Here is a 16,473-nt window from a genome sequence, read left to right as displayed (position 1 = left end):
TATCAGGCAGGGCAGGCTATCAAGAGCTACTCTCCCCTACTCTCAATGCAAATGCCCCACTCATCCCACACTGACTCATTCAGACTCTCTGGAGCCACCCAGCTCCTGTCACACGCACACCAGAACCAGCAGAGACCGGTAGACAGTTAGACAAGAAAATAGCTACTTTCTAAAAGTGCTATTTTCAAACACAGAGTCCAAAAACCATCCATACAAACGGATGCGTTATTAAACCCTGAGTTCAGGGATACCAAACTCGACATTGCACCATGCTCCCCGAGCCCGCTAGGATTATAGCATTAATAATCCTGGCAGCCCATTCTAACTGATGGAGAGCAGGCTACCTTACAATAGTGAAAAACGACTATGGATGTAATTCACTATTAGGACATGCCAACCTTGTCAGGCTTGTCCTACCTTATGCTTACAATGCACCCTGCCCGCGGGCCTATCATAGGGGTGACTAACATGAAGTTAAGGGAAGGTTTAGGGACTGGCAAGTAGGTGTACTTGCGCAGTCTTCGTGACAGTCAGACTGCACGTGGTCTGGCAATGGCAGACCTTCAGACATACTTTTACTAGGCCGCTCTTGTGGGTGGCACAACATGTGCTGCAGGCCCACTAGCAGCATTTGTATTTACAAGCCCTGGCACTCCTGGTGCACTCTACTAGGGACTGATAGTAAACCAAATAAGCCAAACATGGAAGTCAATCAATACAGCAATTTCACATAGGGAGCACTTGCACTGTGGCACTGATCAGCAGTGGCACAGTGCCCAAAGCATATACCAGCAAAAACATCGTAAACAGAGGAGGCAAACAGAAAAAATGGAGGAGAGACTCATGCCAATGATGCCAGGTCTAACACCGAATTAGCGAATCGGTAATTACCGAATCTTACCGATTCGGTATTTTTACCGATTTTTTTTCCGACATAGCAGTTACCGATTAGTAAACACCGAATCTGTAAAATTCGGTATTTACCATTCAGTAATTTGCTATTACCTACATCTAGGCCTGTGTCTGTTATTCGGAATGATCCTCGCACGTTCTAGCCATAACACATATGCAGCTGTGCCCACCTCTGATACTGGCGCGTTTAATAATGCACTATGCAGGCATGATCACACACACTTGGAGAACTTTCGTATCCTGACAGCCTGTGCAGAACTCGATGTGATCCACTACTGCTGAGTATCAGAGGTATGGGGCGGCCCAAGTAATCCTATGAGACCTTCATTAGTTATAAACTAACTCACTAACTAAGGAGGGTGAAATATAGGTATATTTTAAACCTGTTTCAGATTAGCAATATAAGATGCTTTCTCCCTTTGTATTTTATGGAATAGTAACAATGCTGACAACCTTGTTTCAGATAATATGTTTGCTTGTATTATCTAAAGTACTGCGCATGAGATCACAGCGTTAGAAATAAACATTTCAAACTTGCATGTGTCTCTATTTACTCCTTGTTTTGGACTGGTGTAAGACTGACACGAAAGAGTGCTCTTGTTAGCCACCTTACCTGAGGTAACCTAAGTCGCATGTTCTGGGTTGACTAATCATTGGTGTTTTTGCAATAGGACGAAGAACCAATGAGTCACTGATTGCTAGTCTGGTAGGGGGTTTGGGTACTATGGTGGGTTTTGGTACACCCTAATTCACTGAGGTCCTAAGTCTCTATGCACAGTTCTGTGTAGGAGCAGAATCCCTGCAGAATGGCGCCCAATGTGGTTTGGTCGTATTTACAAGGCGCTTGAGTAGTGCTTATATCAGTCCTTAACCCCCTCACTATCGTTTCCGGATAACGGTGGTGACGGATAAACCTACCTATAATTACATAAGTCTTTTCAAGCTTGAATCTATCAAAATAGTTTTCTTTTGAGTTACTACCCAGTTGTGCTACATAGATTTTCACAGTACCACTTTCTTACTGTGTTGTTATGGGTGACGTTGACATACTGCAGGATAGTCGCATTGCGGTTCGCAATCATTTGCAAACTTATAACGTCGACCTGGAAGGCATGGCGGTTATTATGGTTGTGAGTGCTGAAGAAGCTTACCCTTTTGAGATCTTTTACTCGTGGGTGACCTTCCCTGCTGTAAACGCAAATACTGGTGTGTTTCACACGTATACTCACACAGCGTGCCCGCAGAATATGTTCCTTATAGGACTCAGGAAGTTCCAATTAATGCTTGGCAGCATCGAGTTTGGTTTAATGGCGCCCTTCCCCACTCTTTAACGACAATTAGGTTAGGTCCTTTGTCCATTCCAGGCGCTACTTGGCCTGTTTTGGCGGGACTCACACCGCATCCTCAAGCAGGAGCGGTTCCCGTTGCAGATGTAAGGCACCTACATACTGTCGCGATTAGCGTGATTAGGTCCTTAGTACAATACATAACCCGCAATCTCCCGGGCGGGGCCCCAGGTGTTGCGGCGCATCCACCCGGACCGAGCGAAATGAAACTTAGTCCTGTAATGGTTAATGTAGTAATGGGCAAGCGTCCCTGGTCATTTTAAATGTAAAGTAAATGTAAAAAGGCTCAGCATATTACTGTCAAGACTACAATGTATAATTCTATTGTCCTGAAGATGATGCCTTGTATTTAATAGTAAAAAACACAGTTGATGGACAGAATGTAGAACAATGTCATACATTCACCCCAGTACAAGGATCTGGGCCTAAATCCATCGTTTTTTTGCACTCCACACCACCCTGGGTTAGACACTGGCTATATGCAAATCAGCTCTGACCCTGTGCCTCATGGGAACAGTCCAGTCCGAACTACCAAGCCATGTCTTTCCCAGACCAGAATCAAGCATCCAAGGACCGGTTTCTGGCTATCAGCCTTCATCAGCCTGGATAGCTTGACTCCAGTGATGTGGAGTGCCTGGGACTCACGTCTGAGCATACCCAGCCCCACTCGGGGTGAAAATTGCAAAAAACACAGTTGATGGACAGAATGTAGAACAATGTCATACATTCACCCCAGTACAAGGATCTGGGCCTAAATCCATCGTTTTTTTGCACTCCACACCACCCTGGGTTAGACACTGGCTATATGCAAATCAGCTCTGACCCTGTGCCTCATGGGAACAGTCCAGTCCGAACTACCAAGCCATGTCTTTCCCAGACCGGAATCAAGCATCCATGGACCGGTTTCTGGCTATCAGCCTTCATCAGCCTGGATAGCTTGACTCCAGTGGTGTGGAGTGCCTGGGACTCACGTCTGAGCATACCCAGCCCACTCGGGGTGAAAATTGCAAAAAACACAGTTGATGGACAGAATGTAGAACAATGTCATACATTCACCCCAGTACAAGGATCTGGGCCTAAATCCATCGTTTTTTTGCACTCCACACCACCCTGGGTTAGACACTGGCTATATGCAAATCAGCTCTGACCCTGTGCCTCATGGGAACAGTCCAGTCCGAACTACCAAGCCATGTCTTTCCCAGACCGGAATCAAGCATCCAAGGACCGGTTTCTGGCTATCAGCCTTCATCAGCCTGGATAGCTTGACTCCAGTGGTGTGGAGTGCCTGGGACTCACGTCTGAGCATACCCAGCCCACTCGGGGTGAAAATTGCAAAAAACACAGTTGATGGACAGAATGTAGAACAATGTCATACATTCACCCCAGTACAAGGATCTGGGCCTAAATCCATCGTTTTTTTGCACTCCACACCACCCTGGGTTAGACACTGGCTATATGCAAATCAGCTCTGACCCTCTGCCTCATGGGAACAGTCCAGTCCGAACTACCAAGCCATGTCTTTCCCAGACCGGAATCAAGCATCCAAGGACCGGTTTCTGGCTATCAGCCTTCATCAGCCTGGATAGCTTTACTCCAGTGGTGTGGAGTGCCTGGGACTCACGTCTGAGCATACCCAGCCCACTCGGGGTGAAAATTGCAAAAAACACAGTTGATGGACAGAATGTAGAACAATGTCATACATTCACCCCAGTACAAGGATCTGGGCCTAAATCCATCGTTTTTTTGCACTCCACACCACCCTGGGTTAGACACTGGCTATATGCAAATCAGCTCTGACCCTGTGCCTCATGGGAACAGTCCAGTCCGAACTACCAAGCCATGTCTTTCCCAGACCGGAACCAAGCATCCAAGGACCGGTTTCTGGCTATCAGCCTTCATCAGCCTGGATAGCTTGACTCCAGTGGTGTGGAGTGCCTGGGACTCACGTCTGAGCATACCCAGCCCACTCGGGGTGAAAATTGCAAAAAACACAGTTGATGGACAGAATGTAGAACAATGTCATACATTCACCCCAGTACAAGGATCTGGGCCTAAATCCATCGTTTTTTTGCACTCCACACCACCCTGGGTTAGACACTGGCTATATGCAAATCAGCTCTGACCCTGTGCCTCATGGGAACAGTCCAGTCCGATCTACCAAGCCATGTCTTTCCCAGACCAGAATCAAGCATCCAAGGACCGGTTTCTGGCTATCAGCCTTCATCAGCCTGGATAGTTTGACTCCAGTGGTGTGGAGAGCCTGGGACTCACGTCTGAGCATACCCAGCCCACTCGGGGTGAAAATTGCAAAAAACACAGTTGATGGACAGAATGTAGAACAATGTCATACATTCACCCCAGTACAAGGATCTGGGCCTAAATCCATCATTTTTTTGCATTCCACACCAACTTGGATTAGACACTGGCTATATGCAAATCAGCTCTGACCCTGTGCCTCATGGGAACAGTCTGGGCTGGGTATGCTCAGACGTGAGTCCCAGGCTCTCCACACCACTGGAGTCAAGCTATCCAGGCTGATGAAGGCTGATAGCCAGAAACCGGTCCTTGGATGCTTGATTCCGGTCTGGGAAAGACATGGCTTGGTAGTTCGGACTGGACTGTTCCCATGAGGCACAGGGTCAGAGCTGATTTGCATATACCCAGTGTCTAATCCAAGTTGGTGTGGAATGCAAAAAAATGATGGATTTAGGCCCAGATCCTTGTACTGGGGTGAATGTATGACATTGTTCTACATTCTGTCCATCAACTGTGTTTTTTGCAATTTTCACCCCGAGTGGGCTGGGTATGCTCAGACGTGAGTCCCAGGCTCTCCACACCACTGGAGTCAAGCTATCCAGGCTGATGAAGGCTGATAGCCAGAAACCGGTCCTTGGATGCTTGATAACCGGTCTGGGAAAGACATGGCTTGGTAGTTCGGACTGGACTGTTCCCATGAGGCACAGGGTCAGAGCTGATTTGCATATAGCCAGTGTCTAACCCAGGATGGTGTGGAGTGCAAAAAAACGATGGATTTAGGCCCAGATCCTTGTACTGGGGTGAATGTATGACATTGTTCTACATTCTGTCCATCAACTGTGTTTTTTGCAATTTTCACCCCGAGTGGGCTGGGTATGCTCAGACGTGAGTCCCAGGCTCTCCACACCACTGGAGTCAAGCACTGATGAAGGCTGATAGCCAGAAACCGGTCCTTGGATGCTTGATTCCGGTCTGGGAAAGACATGGCTTGGTAGTTCAGACTGGACTGTTCCCATGAGGCACAGGGTCAGAGCTGATTTGCATATAGCCAGTGTCTAACCCAGGGTGGTGTGGAGTGCAAAAAAAGATGGATTTAGGCCCAGATCCTTGTACTGGGGTGAATGTATGACATTGTTCTACATTCTGTCCATCAACTGTGTTTTTTGCAATTTTCACCCCGAGTGGGCTGGGTATGCTCAGACGTGAGTCCCACGCTCTCCACACCACTGGAGTCAAGCTATCCAGGCTGATGAAGGCTGATAGCCAGAAACCGGTCCTTGGATGCTTGATTCCGGTCTGGGAAAGACATGGCTTGGTAGTTCGGACTGGACTGTTCCCATGAGGCACAGGGTCAGAGCTGATTTGCATATAGCCAGTGTCTAACCCAGGGTGGTGTGGAGTGCAAAAAAACGATGCATTTAGGCCCAGATCCTTGTACTGGGGTGAATGTATGACATTGTTCTACATTCTGTCCATCAACTGTGTTTTTTGCAATTTTCACCCCGAGTGGGCTGGGTATGCTCAGACGTGAGTCCCAGGCTCTCCACACCACTGGAGTCAAGCTATCCAGGCTGATGAAGGCTGATAGCCAGAAACCGGTCCTTGGATGCTTGATTCCGGTCTGGGAAAGACATGGCTTGGTAGTTCGGACTGGACTGTTCCCATGAGGCACAGGGTCAGAGCTGATTTGCATATAGCCAGTGTCTAACCCAGGGTGGTGTGGAGTGCAAAAAAACGATGGATTTAGGCCCAGATCCTTGTACTGGGGTGAATGTATGACATTGTTCTACATTCTGTCCATCAACTGTGTTTTTTGTATTTAATAGTGGCATCGAAACGTCGTCGACACCAATACACCTTATGCACTAAGATTGAGCTTTATTAGAGTGGGCAATGGTGTTTAGAAGTTAATCTATGTCTGTGTAAACTGAGTACAAGTATACAGACCCATTTTGGCTTGCCTTTTGGCCAATCCTTTTCGTTGTTTTGTCTTGTGTTTTGTGGGTCACGGCTGTGCCCACTTGTTATTGACTGTTTCTTAAACGCTACTAATTGAAAACTATTATGAAAATAAATTCTTGTCCGGCTGGACAAAAGACATACTTTCTATCTAGTGTATGATTATCTCCCCTTGTTTATTCTTTTAGAATAGGGAGCACTGTTCTCTATAATATGATACTACCCAAGGTCCCTACCGAATGACCTTTGGGTTCCCTTGTCCTTGTATAATAGTACTGGGACAGCTCAGGCAGGTTTCCCAGTTCAGCCAGATCTTCTTGTGTAGGTTCCAGAGCATCCCCTACAGGTTTAGTCCACTCCATGATCGTGGGAATTTCTAGAGCGGGTTTCTCACATCCCCTGAGCTTCCCCTTCTTGGCAGGAACCTGGGCCATCCTTTCAGGCTCCAGGTCCTTCTGACCAACCTCACGTATTGCCATTGACCATGTGGCAGGCACACCTATTCAGGCAATCCCAACATCTCCAAGTGTGACCTGAGCTCCACCTCCTTCCGGGCGGTATGCTCTAGGCCAGTGGTTCCCAAACTTTTGACTCCTGAGGACCCCCATTGAGTCACCACTGGAAGCCAGGGACCCCCAAGCAATTTGTATGAATAAAATTTCAAATATTAAAACAGTAATAAAAAAAACACACACACGTGTTCACACAAAACAAATACTCAAAGTACTAAGGATTTTGGGGCAGATGTACGACCATTTCATTTAGCGCCTTGCAAGTGTTTTGCGACCGAAAAACATTTGTACATGGTTGAGACTCGCTATTTGGAAGGGAATGCTCCATCCAAATAGCAAGTTGCAAAACCTATTTAGCGAGTCGCAATCAAATTGTGACTCGCGAAATAGGCTATGTACATGGCCCAATAGGTTTTTGCATGCGCAAATGGGTTCACGAACCCATTCGCGCATATAAAAACGAATCGCACATCTGGCCCGTAGTATTTTATATTGAAGGAACAGCCCCTCTGTCACATGTATTTCATTTGTTTTATAGCATCTCTCATACCATTGTAGGATGTCAGAGCACTTTAAATCACACACATATAGAGACATTGAATCATACATGTAAGTTACATAAGGTAAAGGGGACTACAAGGTTCACATGTCATTCATACTGGTAGGCATTTTTAAAGAGTGCTTGGTCTGGAAAAGCACAAACTCAGGATTCAGAACATAACAGTGGCTAGTAACATTAAAAATGGATTTCCGACCAAATAAATCTTTTTAGCAGCATCAGGATAATAAATAATTGGAAAAAACATAAGTTACTAACTGGTACTATGCAGTTTGCAAGCAGCTCTATAATGACAGTTTATAGGTCCCTCTGCTAGATTACGATTGCCACTTATGAAGTGCACAGTAACAAAATAATCTCTGTGACAAAAGCAGTAACCACAAACCTATGCACATAAAATACTGCTTTTCTAAAATGCATGTTACACGTTCTTTGCAGTAGGTACATTAACCCTCTGTGCCAGAGGCGCAACTAGAGTCAAATTTCGGGGGGGGCTAAGAAAAAATTTCGGCGGGGCTGAATCTTTAGGCACTCGGCAGAGTCGAGCTGCAGGGGCTCTTACAAGGGGTGAAACAACAACAAAGCCCCATTAACATGCACACGGTCTTTCAAAGACTTGTGAAGTGCCCGGGTGCGGCTGTGAGCAGGCCCCGGGAAGTGTCTCATCCCGGGCTACCACACACGACGGGGGGCTGAAGCCCTTTGAGGCCAATGGGTGTTGCCCGCCTGCCTGGGCCCATGCCATAGTGCAGTGGTTCCCAAACTTTTCCAACCTACGGCTCCCTTTACCTATTGACTGTTGGCCGCGGCTCCCCATTATGGTACCTTTTGTGGCGGATGGTGAATGTAAGCCCATTCTCTGGAGTACTTTCATGTTTTTCCCTAAAAATAATTGGGATAAAGCTGAAGGTATTCTAAAACATAGATGTAATCATATCCTGGCCACTGCAGAGCCCCATGCTGTATCAACAACTGATTGGACTAATTGGAGAGAAATAGTGTTCTCAGAGAAGTGAACTGTAAATGCACGTCAGTGTTCATGCCTGAAACACATTGGCGTGTGCACTGCAGACTGTTTGACACACTGCATCAGACAAAACCCCAACAAGGTTTATTCACCTCAAATCAGAGCATGCCGTGTTTCTTAGCCATTTACAAATTCTGAAAAAGACAGCAGGTGAGGAATTCACAAATGAATTACCAACACGTTGTGAGAAACAAAATATGCCATTGCTGCGGAACTAAATATTCACTTTTGCAAACAAATATATATTGGATGATACTATTAATAGTGATCACTGTTCTCTGCTGTTTATTCCAATTTCCTTTTCAATATAATGTGTAAAACGTGGACAATGGAATAAAAGAATTAAAACGAACATGATCTAGACACATTCAAGCACAATCAAGGTTTGGAGTAAGTCTGCAGCAATTTTTGGCAAACAGAAAAGGCAAACAAAAAACATTTGATTGAGCACTGGCAATGCATGTGGTTTTCCTGCAATTTCAATATTATCTCATTTGATTTGATGATCACAGGTGATTCTGTTTGCTAGGCTCCTGGGTTCTCTATTCAGGAAAGAGAATAAGAAAGGCACAATAGGGAGCTAAAGCGAAGGCGTGATAACAAATTGTTTACTTACAATAATATGTCAGACTGTAAAGGCATATACCTGAAACTTATTTTCTAAAGTGAATAAGCAGATTTTTTCACCTAAAAATAAATAAATCCTAAAGCAGCCTTGGAATTTGGACACATGGATGTTAACCCTGGTTTCTATCAGGTCAAAAATCATGCAATTGTGGACAAACTTCTGTGTTTGTATGCTCCCTAAATTGTAAATATTTGTGATAAAAAAACCAGTGTAAAAACAAATATTATATTGTGTTGTTCGCTACTGCCCCGTTAACCCAAAAGGCTACTACTGGCATTTGCACTTGTGACCTGCAGGTCTGTTGCTCGCATATGATTACAGCAGACTCTCAACCCTCTGAATGATCTTACTGAGACTGGAGCATGTTTTATGTATACTGTAAGTCGCACTGTTTCATATCCCTTGCTCCCCACCCTCACCCCCACCCCCACCTTTTTCCAAATAAGTGTATAAATAATACATGTCCCGCCTTGCAAAGAGATACTTTCTCTTACCGCGTATCTCTGGCTAAGGCCTCAGCAGCAGCTTTCAAATTTTGAAAGACCCCAGGAGAGTCTGGGCTGAGCTATACTGCAATTCCGGGCAAAAACCCTCTAGATTAGGACAGAAAAAAGGAGACAAACAGCACCGGACAGCATGAAAGCAAAGACATTGAAACATCCTCGCCTCCCTCCTGATCTGATAGTAGACGCCTTGAAAGTAAGGTTACACTGCCCTCTCATTGCCCAGGGCAACCACTGCAGGCCTGACCACACGGAGCAGTGTTCAATTTAGATGCACGTAAGTGAAAAACATACTATTTATTTGTGATTCCCAAACTGTGCGAGAATCTGTCCGTGGCGCCCTTGGCTAGTTTTCATGGCGCACCAGGGCGCCGGGGTGCACAGATTGGGAACCACAGCCATAGTGTCACAAGACTTATGTCTCTCCATCTCAGGCAGACAACTTGGACATCTGCCTGAATGCATGTCTCACCAGTGGCAGACTCCCTCGGCACAGATCTACCCTGGTTCTTGGACATCTGTCTCTCAAATGTCAGACTCCTTGAGCCCCTATCTCACTAGTGTGACAAATTCCTTCGGCCTAGGTCTACCCTGGTTCTTGGACATCGGTCTTTCAGATGTCAGACCCCTTGTACCTCTATCTTACTAGTGTGACAGACTCCCTTGACCCAGGCCTATCATGATGCCTCAGCAATACCACAGAAGCCATCCTGGAGAACTCGTCATGCATGAACATCAGCAATGTCCCAATGAGGTCTGCATCAGATATGTTTAAAACAATAACTTGAGACATTTCTAGTTATACAGACAATTAAGTACTTACACAATCACTGACACATTATTTATTTTTAAAACATATCTGAAGTACGGGTCATTGGAAGATGGTTAAGGATAATATAATGAAATCGCGGGCATCTGTCTGTCAGGTGTCAGAAGCATTGAAACAGTGTCTCACTAATGTCAGTCTCCCTTGCCCCAGTCTCTTGGACATTTGTCTCCGAGGCCACAGACCCCCGAACCCATGCCCCACTAGTCTCAGGTCCTCTGCCCTGCCTCTACCAGGCCACCTTTTTATTGGGTCCCCGGGCTCAGGTTTCTGCAGTGTAAGACCCCTCACCTCCCCATCGCTCTTCAATGTCAGCCACATGGACCCCTGCCTCTTATTTCTTTTTCTGCTACTGACTTTCATCCCTCGGCCACTGGAGCGCCGTGGGTGAGATGGCGAGCCGGCTGTGAGGAGGTGCCCGGAGGATGCCCGAGGGATCAGGTGAGGGCCGCGCTCGTCGCTGTTGTGTTTGTCTGTAGCTGCTGCTGCATCCATCGGTGTCCGCGGCATGGACCACCCCCGCCACCACCGGTCTGTCAGTGTGGTTTCCGACAAATCACAGTACGCTCTCCGCTATTCTCAATTGCCTCAGCCCCCCCTCTCTCCAAGTGCATCAGCACCCCACCAAACGGTGTCTCTGCCCCCCTCTCCAAGTGCATCAGCACCCCACCAAACGGTGTCTCTGCCCCCCTTTCCAAGTGCATCAGCGCCCCCCACCAAATGGTGTCTTGCCCCCCCCCCCAAGTGCCCCAAACCCCTCACCAACCGGTATCTCTCTCCTCCCTCTCTCAAAGTGGCCAAGCCCCTTACCCCTTAGAGTTGAACTCTCAGGACTATGTGCCTTCAATCTCCCATTGTCTTATGTCTCTCCCCTTTGCATGCTCTCTATCTCTCGAGTCCTTTGTGCCCGCATTCTCCCTGTCGATAACACTCTCGGGTACTCTGCTCCTTCATTCTCCCTGTGCCTCTGTCTCTCATTCTCTCGAGTTCCCGGCAGTGGCGTAACGAAACATGAGGGGGCCCCCCTGCAAAGTACATGGAGGGGGCCCCCCTAAGGACTCACTCGGGATCTTTCAGGCCAGGTCACTGACCTGAAGGGGACCCTTGGAGCTCTAGGGCTCTCTGCATTGCAGGGGCAGCGGGGGCATTGTTATGCCACTGCCACAAGGCTCTCACAAATATGCCCCCTGTCTTTACAAACCAGTTCCGATATGGCAATGTTGGGGTCTGAATGTTCCTCTTAACCTGCAACCTTTCCTCCTTGGTGGAGGAACGTTCTATTCTGGCCCCCAGAAAGGACATCTCCTGGTCCTGGGAGACCTCAGCGTATGGTTGAAGACTTCTGATGGTCCTGGGAGACCCAGGTCTATGGCTTGAGTCTCCTGGTGGTGTCCTGGTATATATTTGGAGTCTCCTGATGGTCCTGGGAGACCTCAGGCTCCATCTGGAGTTTCCTGATGGTCCTGGGAGAACTCAGGTTATGGCTGGAGTCTCCTGATGGTCCTGGGAGACCTCAGGCTCCATCTGGAGTCTCCTGATGGTCCTGGGAGACCTCAGGCTCCATCTGGAGTCTCCTGATGGTCCTGGGAGAACTCAGGTTATGGCTGGAGTCTCCTGATGGTCCTGGGAGAACTCAGGCTCCATATGGAGTCTCCTGATGGTCCTGGGAGACCTCAGGCTCCATCTAGAGTCTCCTGGTGGTCCTGGGAGACCTCAGTTTATGGCTGGAGTATCCTGATGGTGCAGCTCTTACATGTTCACATGATGTGGACTCTGTGAATTTGCATTTATTGAACACATCATTCATTCTGCTGCTCTCTTACTAGGCCTTCATCTTTGTCTCTCGTCACTTATTTGTTGGCAGAGACCCTTTCCCAAGTGCTTTTTAGATTGCATTTCTCCAGCTCTGAACCTCTCGAAAGAGTCAATTAATTTATTAGAGAGATTGCAATCTCCCAATATTTGTTCAGGTGCTCTCTAAAAGTCTCAACAACTTTGCAACGGTCTGGCACTTTCTTTTTAAGATTAAAGAAATATGTGAAAACATTCTGACTGAAATAATGCCTACACCCAACAATCTTTCTTTAAGATCGTACCACCTGTACCTCCTTTGCACCTGTTGCTGCAACCAACCTTGATACTGCACCTCCTGTGCACATGTTGATGCAACCAACCTTGCTGCCACCCTTGCAGGCTGCGCCCACAAGACCCCAGTCAGATTCTGCCCGGAGAAGCTAAAGGAGCTCTGTTTCTGCTTCTCAAGATCCCCTTGTTGGAATTGTTGAGTCCTCCTTTAGGACAAGGCACCTTTCTCACTGCCAGGAAAAATGCCGCAGTGAAACCCCTCCTGAAAAAGGTTTGCTGCACCCTCTGGATATTATTAACTTCAGTCCAATCTCTCTCTCACCATTCTGGGTCAGTTAATTGAAACACTACTTTTCCAAGATCTTCAAACATTCGCAGGAGAAAGCAATATTTATACCTTTCTCGACTGGATTTGCAGTTTTGCTGGAAATACTTGAGAGTTCCTGGAAAGCTCCACCGCCCCCTGCAAAGGAGTTAGATCTATCACTGAAGGCAGACGGCGGCACCCAAATGTCAGCCCTGCGGACAGTGTGAAGCCCTTGGCTGGATAACTGTCTCCTGTGTGGAACAAGCTGCGCCTGTCTGCTCCTGTCAGATCCTGACTGCACCTGTCTACCCCTGCCTCCTCCTGCCTGTCCCTGCCTGTCCCTGCCTCCTCCTGTCAGATCCTGACTGCTCTTCTTTGCTCCTGCCTGCCCTGCCTGCTCCTGTCAGACCCTGCCTACCCCGCCTGCTCCTTCCTGCCCGCCTGCTCCTGCCCGTGCCGCCTGCTCTTGTTAGGCCCTGCCTGCTCTTGTTAGGCCCTGCCTGCTACTGTCTGCCCCTGCCTGCTCCTGTGAGACCTTGCTTGCCCCTGACTGCTCCTGTCAGATCATCACTGCTCCTGTCAGATCCTTACTTCTCCTGTCAGATCCTGACTGCTCCTGTCTGCCCCTGCCTGCTCCAGTCAGACACTGCCTGCTCCTGTCTGCCCCTGCATCCTCCTGTCAGGTCCTGCCTACTCCCGTCTGTCCCAGCCTCTGTCTGCCTGGTCGTGTCTGACCTTGTAAGATCATGCCTGCTCCTGTCGGCCCCTGCCTGCTCCTGTCAGACCCTGCCTGCCCCTGCCTGCTCCTGTCTGCTCCTACCTGCCCATGTCTGCCCCTGCCTGCTCCTGCCTTCCCCTGCCTTCTCCTGACAGCCCCTGCCTGCTCCTGTCTACCTCTGTCTTCTGATATGTTCATAACCACCTCAAACACAACGGGCCCAATTCACAAAGGCAAAGTTAGACTTTTGGTCTAAGTTTTGATCAAAAGTCCAACTTTAGTACTTTTCAGTGTGCACAACATAAGTTGCGAGTAAAATCTTTACGACTGCAGAGTTTCCACACTCATAGCAGAATCGCTGCATTCGGAGTGGAATCTCCGCACTTGGGGCAGAGGTCCACCTGGGTGCGGAAACTCCTCAATCATAAAGGGACTACTCGTAACTTATATTTGTGAATACCAAAAAGTAGTAAAGTTAGCCTTTTGTTCAAAACTTAGACCAAAAGCCTAACTTTACCTTTGCCCAATGCTGGCTATAGCCTTAGGGCTGCAATTCTTTGGAACAGCTTTGACCCCCATGGCATGATACTGCTCACTCCTATGAGATGACTGAAATGGCATATTTGAGGTTATTCTTTATATATTGTGGACATTGTTGGTATAATAGTGCCTATGCTTGGTGTAATGCTTGCACTGGCATAATGTTGGCAATCCCTAGCATTTTAATAACATTATCACTTCTGCCATTGATTAGTTTAACCTCTCTGCACCTATCCGTGCCATCACACATTCATCCATTATACATTTTATTTTACTATTCTTTCAAGCAATTGCCCATTCAAATACCCATACATGCATTCATTCACTTACCTATCAAGTATCCATTCATTGAAACACTCATTTATCCATTCATGTACACACCCATTCAACATTTTGTACATTGTCAGATTCACCAATGAAGCCACTAAAACACAGCACAAACTCGGCAATAAAGAGGCAATGCCAGTGAAGCCTTTAGCCAGATGTATTGGCTTTACCAATGCTTAAATATTTTGCCGAACACAGAGGTGTTTTGTTTTGCTGTGGCAAACACCATTCTATTGATTTAGTTTGATCCTGAGAGCTAGCTTCCAAGAGTGAATATTTTAACACTCATTTACCATAGTTTCGGTGACGGGGGAATGCTAGGCAGAATGGCAGATAGGAAATGCTAGTTGCATGAGCATGGTGGCATTTGCGTTTTTCTTAATAAATGGAAGTATTTTCTTAAATACTTGGACACATGTATATTGTGCTCGCTGTAGTTTTCTCTTCGGTTTGATTACATCAACTATAGTGAGGCCCCCGCCCCAGATTTCATCTAGAGCTCTCCGGCCTCATTACTGTGCTGAGGGGGCTCCCTGCAGCTCGGGGCCCCCTGCAGCTCTGGGCCCCCACGCACTGCGGGGGCTGCAGAGGCCTGTGTTACGCCCCTGGTTCCCGGTGTCTCTCTATCACAGCGTTCCCTGTGTCACTCTTTCGGGTTCTCTGTCTCTCACTCTCTAGGAAGCCTCATTTACATTTAAATGGTCTTTAACAGACCTGTGAAGACTTCGGGTGCGGCTGCAATTAGACGCCGCCAGCCGCGAAGGAAGCTGTGTCAGCCCGGGCTGACACACACGACGGGGGGGGCTGAAGCCCCGTGAGCCCAATGGGTGTTGCGCGCCTGCTCTGTGCTACATTTGTTAAGTCAAAGCTGCCACTGAACAAAACTCGCCTCACTCTCCAGCAGGTACATTAATCACTGGCATTATCTTGACACTTTTATTGCTGCTGGAAAGCTGCTAATTACACAAGAAACTTTTCTGTGCTTTTAAAACCGCTGCCTACGGACCCCCTGGGAATGTGTCAAGGACCCCTGGGGGTCCGCGGACCACAGTTTGGGAAACACTGCTCTAGGTGATTGCCTAGCAGACAATCCACAGGTATGGATGGACTCACAGACCTACCCTTAAGGAACCTGAGACTCCTTCCTATTCAAAGAGAACCTCAGCTACCAAACGTTGGCACTCACTGTTGTATACTGCAAGGACTTGGTGGACCACATTAGGGACTACCTGCTCTGAGGATATCAGGGGACACTGGACGGTTGTCATGCTGGCTCCTGTATCTCTCTGAGCCTCCACTCACTGATCGTCACCCACTGCCTGTACTTCCTAGTATTGTCAGCCTTGAGTGTTTTCTGGACCATCTCACTGTCACCAAGAGAAACTAGGGTTATCTCAGCTGGCTCCCCACCACTAACTGGGACCAATTCCTCCTCAATCACCATCCTCAGTGACTGCCCACCAGTGGGGGACTGTGCCTGCTTTGGATACTTGGGATCCCCCTTGAAGTGCCCTTCCTGACTACAGGCAAAACATTTCAGAAGTCCCTTCCCTGCAGGCTTTCCTGAAGGGAACCAACTCTTCTTCTGAACAGGAGGTTGGGAATATTTACCCTGGAAACTACTCTGGGATCCTTTAATGAACTCCTTACTTTTATTTTTGTCTCCACTCCTTCCTTTGTTGTGTACCCTGTCTACCCTTGGCTGAGTGTCCCACACACAACTTCTAATGGACCCTGGTGCTGAGCCAGAGGTGTTCCTCCTTAGCAAGTGTCCTGGGGTCAGTAAACTTACTATCAACCAAGTTCTGGCATGGCTCCAGAAAACATAGACCAAACATGTACTCATGTGCAATCAAATAGTACGGCCCCTGATAGTCTCTCACCTCACTGCCCTTCACCCAACCATCCAGTGCTCTGCAAAAGGAATCCACACACTCAAACCAGGTCTGGGAACCAAGTTTAGGGCTC

Source organism: Lissotriton helveticus, chromosome 6, assembly GCF_964261635.1.
Source record: "Lissotriton helveticus chromosome 6, aLisHel1.1, whole genome shotgun sequence".
NCBI classification, from domain to species: domain Eukaryota; kingdom Metazoa; phylum Chordata; class Amphibia; order Caudata; family Salamandridae; genus Lissotriton; species Lissotriton helveticus.
Note: the sequence above shows the minus strand (reverse complement) of the source record.